At 40.8% G+C, this 13667-nt stretch overlaps 1 pseudogene; it reads right to left on the bottom strand.

Moving 5' to 3' along the window:
* Positions 1-13667, bottom strand: part of LOC107380658 (glutamate receptor ionotropic, kainate 4-like) — a 219097-nt pseudogene that overhangs the window by 2888 nt on the left and 202542 nt on the right.

Raw genomic sequence — 13667 nt, 5'->3', positions numbered from 1 at the left:
GTCAAGAGGTTAAATAGTCTCTAGTAAAAAGTGACGATGAGCTAATGAACTCATGAGAATGGTTTGAAACGTCTCCTCCATCCAGTCAGAGATGAGTTCAGTCATTAGAAAAAGTTTCTGATTTGACTTTTGATCCTTTAGCTCCACTTTAGTTTGTTTTAACATTAAACATGGTGACTGTTTAGCTTGGATGAAGATAAAGAATGTGACTGTGATGGTAAATAAACTATTTTAATGAGATAATAACAGAGTTTTATCTGCATGTGGCCATTTAGATAAAACTCTTCCATGATCAGAGCAGCAGCTCTACTACAGATAACAGGATTTATTTATCACATTCTGATACTGCAATGATAACAAACATAAACAATTTTCTGTAAATTATACTTTTGTACATTTGCTTTTGTATTAAACCTGCATCATAAAGGTTCAGGTTCAACAGTAAAACAAAACCTTGAGGTCAGAATCAAGAACAGAAGACAACAGGCAGTTTGTGCTCCTCCCTGGAGGCTGAACACATTAGTGAGAGAAGGTTAGATCATCAGCTAAACCATTAAGCAAACATTAAACATGAAGTCTTTTCTATGACCTCTACTTAACCTCCAGCATGACTGGAGGTGCACAGCGGTCTGACTCAGAGACAGAGAGGAAGGAGATTAATCGTTTGAGTGGTGGAGAAGCAGCTATGGGATGTTATTTATCAGCTTGTAATGGTTACAGTAGATAAAGCTGATAAAATAAGGTTGTTAACGTCAGACCAATGAGAATATGAAGGGTCAGTTCTAAGGTTTCATCATCAGCAGCTTTTATCCTCTGAATGAAACCAATTACTGATGAACGAGCATCAGGGTGAGTGTGTGTTTATTTATGTGACTTTCTGCTCATTTTGTTTTTCTTTCAGCTTATGAGCTGTTGATAAGAAAACATCAGCTGTTTGCACACAGATGCACATCCACCATCTGTCCACTAATCTGAGACAGAGGTGTCGACTGGAGAGTGGAGGTGATCGAACAACCAACAGACGACACAAACGTACAACACGTCCAGTAGAAATGGCTCATCTCCCATTTCTGTAGGTAAAAGGAGCAAACTCAAGTCACTTTAATGGGGATCTACTCAGTTATGAGTTCCTGTGAGACCTCACAGAGCAGAACACTGCAGAGACTAAAGAGATGGAGTTCTGAGCATCGTCAAATTAAATCTGAGGTAAACGGTCTTGTTGGGAGTTTATTGTGATACAAACATCCTGAGTTAGACTTGTGCAGAGAGGAAAACTCATTAATGTGTCAAATCACTTTCATTCTAGCCTGACTGAGTGCCAAACAGGAGATACAGCTTTCTGAACCTGGACCAGTAGAGAAATGAAACATACGATGGCCTTCTTAGAGGCAGTGTGTCACTGGAAAGAGAGGAAACTGCCAAGTTGTCTTCAGCTGGAGAAACAGCAGGATGAGCGGACAGGAGACTTCCTGTTTGTTGGTTCATGCTGAAGATGCATTTTGTGAATGACTGGCCACATGTGGCCACTTCTTAAGTTTCCACTGAGGAACCATTGTAAAGATAAAACAGAGTGAGGGGATGTGGGAGTCCCATGCTGACAGATGGCAGAGAAGTGTGATGGTGAACCAGCAGGAGTGCTGATGCTCAGAAGTCCTGACTTTGCTGCTGTAATTTGTTTGCTGTTGGATTCAGGCGGACCTTTTTTGTTTTCAGGAGTCGAAGGGGAAATCATCCAGGGTGCTTCTGCAGCAGACGCAGTAATGAGCACTCACAGGGAACGGCTTCACATTTCCCACATTTACAAAACATAACAAGATGTTTGCTCTGGTAGAATAAATTCCAAATATAGTATACAAGAAAGGACAAATCAGCATAAAACTGGATCAAATAAATCAAAGTTTCCAACAGACAATCATGAAAAGCTGATGCTGACAAACCAACAGATGTTTATCACTGGACTGCAGCTCCTCTCAGCCCTGACGAGGGTTTTAACATCTTTCAGCTTATTGTTCTGATTTCATTGCTGTGGTCGGCTGGTTCTGCTCCACTCTCACTCTGGTTCTGATAAAATCACTCTGCTCTTCTTGCTCGGCCCCAAACATCAAACACACGAGTTCAACGACTGCCCAGAGAATCCAGCCTTTGGAGGCTGAAGGGTCAAATTTAGTTTGGACCGAGGGAGGGCTCAGGGAACCAAAACTCATCTGGATTTTTAATTTAAACCGAGAAACATCAGAAAATTCAGCCATTAACAGGAAATGAGCTGTGAGGTCAATCTGAAAACCTCTGGGCCTGATGAGAGACCACCAGGAGAACTCTAAACAGGGTCTCTCATCTTCTGATCATCAGATCTGCTTAAAAACTAACAAGTTCTGAATCCATCTGAGTGTTACGCTTTAGAAACACGTCTCAGAAATGTGCAGATTTAATTGTTAGGATTGTGTTTTTGTCCATTTTTGGTAGAAAAGCAGTCGGTCTGAGAACCAGGACTCCCACAGAAACCTTCAGATGGGCTCAAACTCTCTTCTTGGTGGTGTAATCACTTTATTGGTCTGTCAGAACCAGATGGGTTCTTTTTTCTTCTTTTAAATCTTGTCAGCAGCTGTCTGTGCTGTCAGTCATCTGCAGCAGGGCTGACCCAGGACCAGCTCGGACAACCCAGAGCAAAGGGAGCAGCTCTGATCCAAACAGACATCAGCTGGTCGTTACTAGGGCTGCAACTAACGATTATTTTCATAATCGATTAATCTGTCGATTATTTTTTCGATTAATCAATTAATCGGTTTGTTATTGTTTAGCTATTTAACCTATACAAGTGATGAATACATTTCAGTTAAGAAAAAGAAAAACATAAGAGAATTGTGCAGTTGACTGCAATCTATTTTATTGCACATGAACACAGTCAGCGGTGTAAAATGAGCTAAACAGTGCAAAATATCAGTCCAGGATAATTTTTTGGCATCAAAATATAAGAGGTAAATTCCATAAAAAATAATGTAGAATCTAGAATAGAATTTGTAAGTGGTATGCATTGCTGGGGGGTGAGTGTCTTGTTCCCCATGTAGTTGTCCATCGTTGCTTGTTTTTTTCTGCATAAGAAACACAAATAGACTGAAATAAGTACACATATAAAATAAAGCAGCACACACACTACAACACTAAATCAATATTACATTATTTGAATTAATTAACAATATACAGTGATCATTTATTTTGACAAAAATGTGTTGTGAGGCATTTTACAGCGTTAGACAGTAAAACAGCCTTTTAATAGTAAAAAAAATGACTTTCTGAATTTCTCCTGTATTTAAAAATTGAAAGCGTACAACTATGCCGCGTTATATTCACCTGGACATAGCTCGTCTGTATATTTTTCTCCGCGGAGTTGTCCTTTTTTGAATGAGGAACATCGTTATGGGTTTGTGCCGTTTTTCTCTTAACGAGAACATTCTTATAAACAGACGTGCTAAATTTGGCAAGCGCATTATACACAACACGGAGGAGATTCACGATTGCATTTAGTCAATCAGAAGTAGAACACCGTAGACTGACGCGGCAAAAAAACATGTTTAACATCCACTATAACGAACTCAGCTCACAAATTTGATCTGCGTTAGCTTGTTTATTTTCTGTTACTTACCGGATTTACCGGACTTTTCTCTGCTGCTTCAGCCCCCACATGTTTTCGTCTCAAATGTTCACTTAGAGACGTCATGCTTCCGTGCCATGCTAGATGGTTTTTGCATATTTTGCAGGTCACCCGTCTTTTCATGGCATCTAGAGTGAAGTGCTCCCATACTCGTGAGGTTTTTGTCCGGGGTTTCTCTTCAGTTTTGTCGCTTCTATTTTTCTTCCGTATTTCTTCTTGTTCTGCCATCTCTCACAGCAAGCGTCAGTAACGTGTTACATCGTGAAAACCGAGGGCACTTATTGGCTCGTTTCTTCTACGGCTCCACTGGTAGATCAGTGGCTCATTACTGCCATACACTGGCGGCAAATGTAACAGATTGTAACCGATGTCAGATTGTGGTAATAAATAGACTTTATGCGGTAAAATATGATTATTAAACAACTAATCGATGACTAAAAAAGTTGTTAACTATTTTAATAATCGATTATAATCGATTAAATGGATTAGTTGTTTCAGCTCTAGTCGTTACCCATGACAACAACCAAACATCAACAGCTATTTTGATGAGTTTGATCTGAAAAACACAACTGTGCATTTGGGCGTGTCGACTAAAGCAATAAGTTACCCTGTCTCTTCACACATAAACACTTTCTCCTGCATGGAAAAGACTTGATTGATTGAGGCAGTGAATCATTTTTTGGATGTTTATCGTTCTGTTAGGATGTTAAGAAGCAAATCAAAGGATGTGAAAAGATGCAGACGAGGTGAAGGTGGCGAAGAATCTTTTATGACCTGCTTTTATGAGAATTCAGTAACAAATATAACATCTAAAAACTGCGTCTTTCTGCAGTAAGTCTCTCTGTTTCTGCTCTTAGCACACAAATTAAAACATATTCCTTTTACCCTCCAGCGTCCTTGTTCCAGCTGACACTTGTCTTCCTCCTCTCCCTCTCGGGGTGGGGGTGGGGGTGGGGGTCCTACATGACAGGAGGGGTGGCTGAAGGAGCTGCTGAAGTTCTCCTGTCATGAATTTCACCTTGTCATTGTGCCTTTTGGTATTCAGACCATCTTGTTTCCCCCTCAGGCAACAAAGTGTTGCATCTCCTGAATACAGACTTCCTGTTGTCGTTTAAACTCTCACCTGCTCTCATAATCTCACTCCTCCTTTTATTTCCACTCTCCTCTCCTCTCCTCTCCTCTCCTCTCCTCTCCTCTCCTCTCCTCTCCTCTCCTCTCCTCTCCTCTCCTCTCCTCTTCTTTCTCCATTTTGGGTCTTTAACTCTGATCTTTTTGATAAATGTGCTCAGTGCTGATTGTGTCAGAGCAGATGCTGTCAGATGTTACACAGGATAAAACCGCTGCTGCGGTTTGTGGAGAATTGTTGATTTGGCCGAGGTCAGTGGGTCATTTTCACAACAGCATCCTGCTGCCTCTCAGCTCGCCAGGTTGCCTGGCTTCATGTCAGGGTGATTTGTACACATGTTCTGTCCTCAGAGCAGATGCTGAATCTGGAGCAGATTTTATTCATGTCCAGTGAACTTGTGTCTGATTAGACTCCATCATCAGATTGAACTACTGTTGTATAAAGGTTGGTTTAGTAGATGTGCTAAATATAAAGAAGCAGAAGGTTTATGAGGTTCAGATGAACCATTCTCTGAACTGGTTTGACTTCTATCCATGTATCAGACACCCGCTCATTTAAAAGCTGCTGCTGCTGCTGTATGACTAAATCAGCCAGCTGCCAGTCCTCAACCTGCCAAAGTTCAGCTGGAAGCAGGAAGAGGTTTCGCTTTCCTGCTGCAGAGACGATGCAGACAGTCTGAGACTTGTTTCGGTATTTCCCGTCGTCGAGTCAGTTCAACCACAGAGAACAAAGTTCCTCATGTTTTGTGTAAAGTAACATGAAATCACACCCCAGGTAATTAAACGTTGTTGTTCACAGTTTTCCTTGATGCTCCACAGAAAGTGTGACTGCAGCCGTTAGCAGGTTGTACAGAACAGAAACCAGTGCAGCTTTAGTCTGAATGTGTTTTTGCTTTGATTCTGTTTCAGGTTCAGGAGTTTAAAACAACTTTAGAAATGAGCAGATTTACAGGATCAGGCCTCTTTTCTCCAGGAGCTGCTGTCTGCTTCGATCAGAACATCTGATTCATATCTGGCTACAGAAATCAGTGACAAAATCCATAAAGAGCAATAATCTGACATCAGCGACACACAGAAACAGAGAAGAGAAAGGAATACATGCAAACTGACACTGATAGTGGAAATTAGACGGTAAATAACAGCCAGCCAACCACTTTATTTTATTACTTTCACCATTCTTATTGATCTGACTGAAAATTTCATCATAAGTTTGAAATGAGCAGCTCACCTCCCTGTTGAAATCACGGTGTTTCTGATCAATAGTCAGTGGATTAGAGCTAAATATGTTCAGTCACAGAAATTCAAATATTGGATTTTTCCAGAGAGTGAATCAGATGTGAGAATGCCAAGGGGCAACGAGAGAGTAAAGAGAGCTCAGGGAAATGGAGATGCTGGCCTTCTTTATCTTTGATCCTCTTTTCTCTCAGCTGTAGCCTCCACTTCTCTTTAAGTGACCTTTCACTCTGAAGTTTAGCATCATCTGGGTCGAGGCTGAGCTCATTCATCTCTCTGTCTCGGCTCCAGCTCTGTGGGGACAACAGCTCCACATCATCTCCTCGTGCTGCCACCTGCCTTCCCCTCTCAGGTCATGCGCTGCCCAGCTGCCCGTTTAAGGCTCTTGGTGCCGAGTCCAGTCCCTGGATCTTACTGTACTGGAGCTGAGCTCCAACAGGAAGTGGGAACAACAAGATGGGACAGAAATGTGAGTAAACGCCCCTCTGGGTTGCTGCATTGTCAGCTCAGACACACTCCCAGAACATCTTAGTGGGGACTGTGGTCGGTACCACTGGGTCCAGTGGTGTCACTTTGGGTTTTTGGGTAGGACTGATGATTAATGAGCCACAGGCCAAGTGAACACTGGTTCATTTCCACCTGTGCTGCAGTTGTTTCATTCGTTTTGTCCCTAGGCTGGCTCTCGGCTGCACATGGATGGATCTGCTTGTGTGAATAAGACGACAAACTATAATCAGAGAGCAAGCAGAGAAAGAGTGTGAAACTGCTCCATTCATTTAGAAGTTCACACTATAAAACACCATCTGGTGCTGGAGGACGGAGGCCAAAGAGCAGGAGGACAAAACAAGAAGTAGAAAAGAACTGGAATCTGTTAGGATGTTTAAAGTAAAAAAAAGAGAAATAAAGAAAGGGAATAATAGTAAATCAGGAAGAATAGAGCTCACAGGGGAAGGAAAACACAGCAGTGAAGAGGTGGAAGGGTTAGCCAACAGAGCCAACGCCAAAGAGGAGAAATTACTGAGAGAGAGAGAGAAAAGAGGGGAGAGTGGTTCTTTCCCAGCTATTAGACATGGCCCAGGGCCTGCTGTGATAATCTGTCTGAGAGAGCTTTTGTGTGTGTGTGTGTGTGTGTGTGTGTGTGTGTGTGTGTGTGTGTGTGTGTGTGTACTCACCAGGTGAACACGATACATGATGCTTATTCCAAGGGTCATGAAGGGTTTGGAGAAGTCGATCACCTTCTCACGCTCTGCAGTGATGGTCAGTCCTGCGACCGCCAGGTCGGCTTTCTGATAGGTAAGACACCGTGAACACATGGAACCAGATCAAAGGAATTACATCATGTCTATGACTCAGCCACTTAACACCACAAGGGTGACATAAGAGGAGGTTTTGCAGCTAAAACTCCAAAACCCTCATTTTGTGTTTTTTAGCCTCTTTGTCCACCAACAGCAGCAATCTGTGGAGAGGATTATTCAGCTTTTGCCTGGTGTGTGTGTGTGTGTGTGTGTGTGTGTGTGTGTGTGTGTGTGTGTGTGTGGTGGCAGTGGTGGTGGGGATCTCTAGAAAACTATTTTGGCTGTCCAGAAGAAACCATCAAGGGAAATCACTTGACACAGCAAAGTCTGCTAAAAGACAGGCAGAAATGGTCGCTGCAGCTGGATTTCTACTAATAATGAAGGCGAGCAAAGTGCAGCTGCAGAGATTTCTCCTGTCCCCGCAGAACGAAGAGTGAAAGCAGTAAAGCATGGCTCTTTGTCTGCTGCAGGAGGACTAAGAGGATTGGGGAGATGGGGGTGAGGACAGGGGAGAGCTGCAGCAGCGGTGCAGACCCAACTCAGATCTGAGACTGTTTCTGTGTGAAGGAATCAGGGAGGACAACTGACACACATAAAGCTTTGTTTTGGTTTAAACGTGGATTTTCTATGATTGTTCTAACATTTAGAACAAGTTTAAAGTGCTCTGTCAACACCTGGGACGTAATTTTGGGGGGGGACGGGTGGGACATGTCCCCCCCACTTTTTCAAAAGGCAGTTTTGGTCCCCTGCACTTTTTTCCGTCCAAAAACAATGTTACGCTCCATTAAATGGATTTGGTTGAGCACTAGGACCGAAACGGAAACCGGTTTCCTATTAGACCCGCCCAAAAGCTAATCTATTGGCTCTGCTGATACTTGCTAACGTATTATTGGCTGTTGCTGCTGTCACTCAAGTTGGAAACAGTCAGAACGTGCTCACGTTGTTTTGCTAGTTTGGAGCCGCTAGGGAACACCGGTACTGAGTCACATCGTCAACTAGACGCTGTGTAATATCAGAGCTCAGCTCAGCTTCCATTACATAACATTTGAATAAGTGTTCATTTGTGAGTCTTTGGTAGTTAGGCACAGCCAGGAGGCAGCATGTCAAGAAAACGAAAAGTGGATATAAGAGACTTCTTTCAAAGTCTAAACGTAAGTTGGAACATGTGACAGACCTGCATTAAGCTCAGACTCACCTCCTCCTTCACAAACATACTCAAAACTAACTTTTACAAACTCATCTCCTCCACATAACTGACTCCTCAGACACAATTTATTCGTATTATTATAATTATTGTTTTATTATTATTACTATTATCATCATAATTATTATTACTAGTAGTAGTAGTAGTAGAAGTGTAACTTCAAAACTTTTATCATTTAACTTTATTGTAAACTTATCTATTGCAATGTATATGTTCACATTAAAAAGCTCTGAAAAATGAACAGTATCATCGTCAACAGATTTTTTTAAGCTTAATGTCAAAGATGTACACTTTTCATTAGATTTATCTTATTTTTTCCATTTAATTTTTGTGTGTTGAAATGCAACAACTGTTTAAACACTTTTAAGGGAAAAAACATATTTAATATGTTTTTATACACTCAAATGTTAGGGTGATGATCATGTGTAAAACATTAGTTCAGCATGTCCTCTAACACAGCAAATGAACAAACGGCCAGATCTCAGGAGGGACCGTTTATGTATAAATAATTTTTATACTTTTGACTAGGCCTGGGAATGTAACAAATTTTGCTGGACGATATTTTGTCCAACAAATTGTTGATGATAAACGATATTGTCAACATTATCTAGACCAAAATAACCACTAATATAATGTTAATATATCATAATAATGCAAGTACACCCTTTAAAATGCAACAAATAAACCTTCATTTAACATTGAAATGTCCAGAACCAGAACTTCTAAATGAATAAAAATAACAAACAAAAATTGAATAAAAAAGGAATCTCACTCCCTGTTAGAAAATGTTGCACCAAAAACAATAAAAAAGACCCAAAACAATAAATACAATGGCCTATCATTTGTCAACAGCCAAAACTGCACTTCAATAATGATAATAAATAAAAATAATAATAGAGTTGTACATTTTTTAACTTTGATATATATATATATATGAGGATGGAAAAATTATTGAGATGGGCACGTGACGTGTCAAGGGGTATTTACATAACACCCCCCACCCCAAATCCGCACAAGCCTGCTGTGTCCCCCCCACTTCTGAAATCAAAATTTCGTCCCTGGTCAACACACACACTCTAACCTTTAAATGTTCCCTCACTGACTTCTCCTACAAGCTCAGACCAAAGCTCCATTCTCAGATTTGGAAGGAAAATATTTGATTTCCATCATTTGAAAGTCTGATGTCCTGTTTCCTGCTCAAGGAAAAACACAAAAATCAACCATTGTCAAGTCAAACTTGGATTTTTTTCAGAGTAGGAACCATCTTCAGCAGAAGGGGTTCCACAGGGACATTAAAGGTGATGCACCACTCTCTGAGAGGTAACTTTACCAGAGAGCATGGTGTTCTGAGTCAGTCATTCAAAAAGTCTGTTCAGAACTAAACACATCTACCAATATCAGAGAGGCAGCAGGTAAGATAAATTTATAACATCTGCTGGTTGTGTATGGACTTTGCTGCTGGTTAAATAAGAAACTGTTGACCTGATTGTTGGTTTGCCTAGGCGTGGCCCAAACAATGAAGATTTTGTGTGATTTGTTTGGTTTCACCATAACATTGTGGTTATTTGCCAAGTAGTGAGATAATTACTCTGTTTCTTTACTTATAGAATCAGAAAATGCTTGTAGCAAATTGTTTGTGGTGGGTTTCTTAATATTTCATGTGGTGATAAATCTGCTCCCAAAATGGTTTGTCCATTTTTGGGTTCTGTGATTAGATTTCAATAGCAGATGTATTATTGATATTATTGATGATTATTGGATGTTTGTTAACACTGTATAAAGTTAATGCTAAAAATAATGAAACTATGTAAAACTCATTTAAGGGTATATGTTTGCTTGTTTGAAGGTTTTTCACCTGACCTGACCTGAGATGCTGAAAAATAAACATAAAAGCAAAAAGTAGAGCATCGTTTCAGTCTCTGAGTGAAATCCAGTTCCTCCACTCTGGGTGGATGTTTATCCCTCTCAAGTGGGAAGGCACTAGCTTGGTGAACTAGACCAAATTCTTGCTTTGCAAAGTTTGGTCTAGGAACGCTCCACTGGAACCTCTGCAGCCCCAACAGCATTCTGGCTGGCCAGTCACAGCTATCTAGAGGGTTTCAAACACATAAAGAGCTGTGATTGGTCCACCATTATGGACCAATCAAAGTGCTCTATCTGCTTAGTGAACAAACCACAGAGCTTTATCCGCTTTGTGGACCAATCAGGGCACTCTATATGCCTGGTGGGTGGGATGATGCAACAGAGTGAAACAAGATGGCGGCAGCTCGTTTGAAATGGCTTTTACATCAATTTTGGATTATTAGAACTTGGGCGTCATTAGAATCAGGAGCAGATAGATGTATTTAAGTGCTTTTTTTTCAGAAAAAATTATGTGTTTTCTCCTTCAACTGTGGACTGCCTCATTTACCGATAGCTGTTGCGGTGAGTATGTCACATTCATTGTCCAGTAGCATGCGGAGATCATTTGAAAGACAACGGTAGAACCCGCCCCACAACCGAGAGCTGTCAATGGAGCGTTGCCAGACTAAATAATACATTTATTTAGTCTGGCTTGCCAGGCTAGGAAAGCGCAAAAGTGTGCAGGACTTGACAACCATCCAGGTGATTCTAACAAATCTACAGCTGCTGAAATATTAACTCCAGATATAACATTAATAGACATTATTAGACGTTTTTGTTCGCCTGCTATCATCAAAGATCAGCTGTTTAGTGCTGCATTAAACCCGTTTCCTCTGTTTTTTATTCATATTGTTCTGATCCAGTAAAAAGAAAACCTGTGAATGAATGAGATGAATTAAACTCAACTTGTTCAGATTAATTCAGAAAGAAACCAGATTATTCTGAACAGGGACTTCTCTCTGATCCTTGTGACAAAAGTCAAAATAAATCTCTGATTCAAAGAAACATTATTCAGCCTGAGTCGTCCAGCAGAGACACAGAAATCTGGTGTCCAGATGTCCTCAGAATGTCCTCCTCTGCTGCTAGAAGAGTGTTTTTCATCCTGCATCTTTTATCCTGATCCTGGATCTGTTTACTGTGACACACTCCTTTTATATCCTTAAACCAACAAGCTGAGGTTTCTCCTCACAGATGAGGCCCTGCCCATTCTCATCCCCCTTTATAACCTTATCAGCCTATTCACAGCGAGGTACAGCATAACCACGAGTACATCAGCATCGCTCTGAGAGTCACCAGCAGCAGCAGCGTGGATGGATTCAGGGGGAGAGCCTGTTTAGGTCACTCCAGACAGCTTAAAGAAAGAGGCTGACAGAAAACGAGCCACCAACAAGCGGTGACTGGTTTAAAAAACAATATTAGAGCAGAAAAGACCAACTGCTGAGTGGGAGATAGAGGGAATCTGTCATGAACTGAGTATTTTGGGTTTTTAGCATCACTGTGGAGAACTTTAGATGGTGATTTCCCTTCTAACTAAAACAATGACGTCATCATTGTGTCTCACTGCAGGTGTGTATTGATGTGTGTTTGTTTACCCTTGAGATGAGCTCTCCAACCATGCCGGTCCACGTCCCGTTAGCTCCAGGAACCCCATAAACTCCATCCGCCACCAGCCGGATCTGATACTTAAACTTGAGGATGTCTGCTAGCTCCTTCAGCATGTCCACACAGAAACCTTCATAGCGGTCGTTCCCCTCCAGTTCCTGGTGGTTCTGCCGCAGCATCACATATGGATTCTCCTATAAACACAGTTAGAACTGCATGACACCGACTATCTAGTGATGGTAGAGTCACAATGCAACAGGGAGATGACCAAGGTCCAGAGGAGGAGGTGTGATCTTAAACTTCTCCTGTAATAAATCCTAAACTCTGAGCCCCTTGAACATTTTATGGGATTGTTTCACAGAACCCGTCTAAAGATTTAACGTGACGAAGAACCTTCCTACATGTTGACTGGAGGTCGTAGTTCACATCAGGTTTACTGGCTTCAGTAAAAACTCAGATTAGTGGATCTGAATCAGAGCCAGGAGCTAAAATCAGAAACAGCAAGAGTTATCATCTGCTGTAGCTGCAGCACACACACACCTTGTTACAGCCTGCTCGACTGTTAGTTTATTTATGTCTGTTTTGTGCTTAATGATAATAATAATATTGTTTTCCATCTAATTTTTCCACTTATGAATAAATATAATAACACAATAATCATTTACTTTTGTCAACATTCATTTTCTTTCTAATTTTCTGCAGATGTGAAACAATATTTATTGTTGAATATTTCTTCTGAGCCCAAAAAGAGCATTTTGGGGGCATTTTTACTTCTGTAATCAGCACAGATAAATGTGATTGTGTTCTGCAAAATTTATTTCACTTCCAGACTCACATTGATGTGTGTGTGTGTGTGTGTGTGTGTGTGTGTGTGTGTGTGTGTGTGTGTGTGTGTGTGTGTGTGTGTGTGTGTGTGTGTGTGTGTGTGTGTGTAATATTATAAAGGTTTCTATATTTAAAATAAACTCAATTTAATGCTGAGAGGCTTTGCTGGAGTGAGAATCATAAATGTTGCAGATTCTCTGTCCTTTGATGTAAACCCGGTCAAGCACAGACTAATAAAATCCTTCTGAGGGACATCAATCACACCTGTAAAACTGATCTGCAATAAATAAAAACAGGGTTTTCTGTTTGTTATCAGGCCAACATGATTTCCTTTCTACTCCTCTGGCTTTTATTTGTCAATGTTCCCTCTATTTCTGTTTGTCCCTGCTTCTTCAGGTTTAAGAGGCTCCATTAAATTTGTATTAAAGCTTGTTTATAAGCAAAACTTTGCTGAGCTTCAGAAATGAGAACTAAACTGCTGTTAAAAAGTGAAAAACTTTCTGCTGGTAAAAAGAAAATCCTTCCGAAGCATTTTCACAAAAAAGTTTTTTAAGTTAAAATTCTAATAAAAAGTAACACAGAGAGGAATTATGAAGCCCTGTCGTCCACGAAAGTTAAATCTTAAAGAAAAACTTCACCCAGGTTATTTTGCACTCGGGAGCCAAATAGAAATAAAACCATTAGTCTAAAGCTATGAAGTGGTGCAGACTTTAAAAGCAGCGTCTTATTCCCGCGCCACAAGAAGTCTGTTTGCACACTGATAACTTCAGTTAAAGACCAACATTTTATACTTGAACAAAACACACACAGGTGCTCTGGAAGGTGTTAAGTC

Source organism: Nothobranchius furzeri, chromosome 13 (assembly GCF_043380555.1).
Source record: "Nothobranchius furzeri strain GRZ-AD chromosome 13, NfurGRZ-RIMD1, whole genome shotgun sequence".
Lineage (NCBI taxonomy): Eukaryota > Metazoa > Chordata > Actinopteri > Cyprinodontiformes > Nothobranchiidae > Nothobranchius > Nothobranchius furzeri.
Note: the sequence above shows the minus strand (reverse complement) of the source record. Positions and strands in the feature narration are given on the sequence as shown.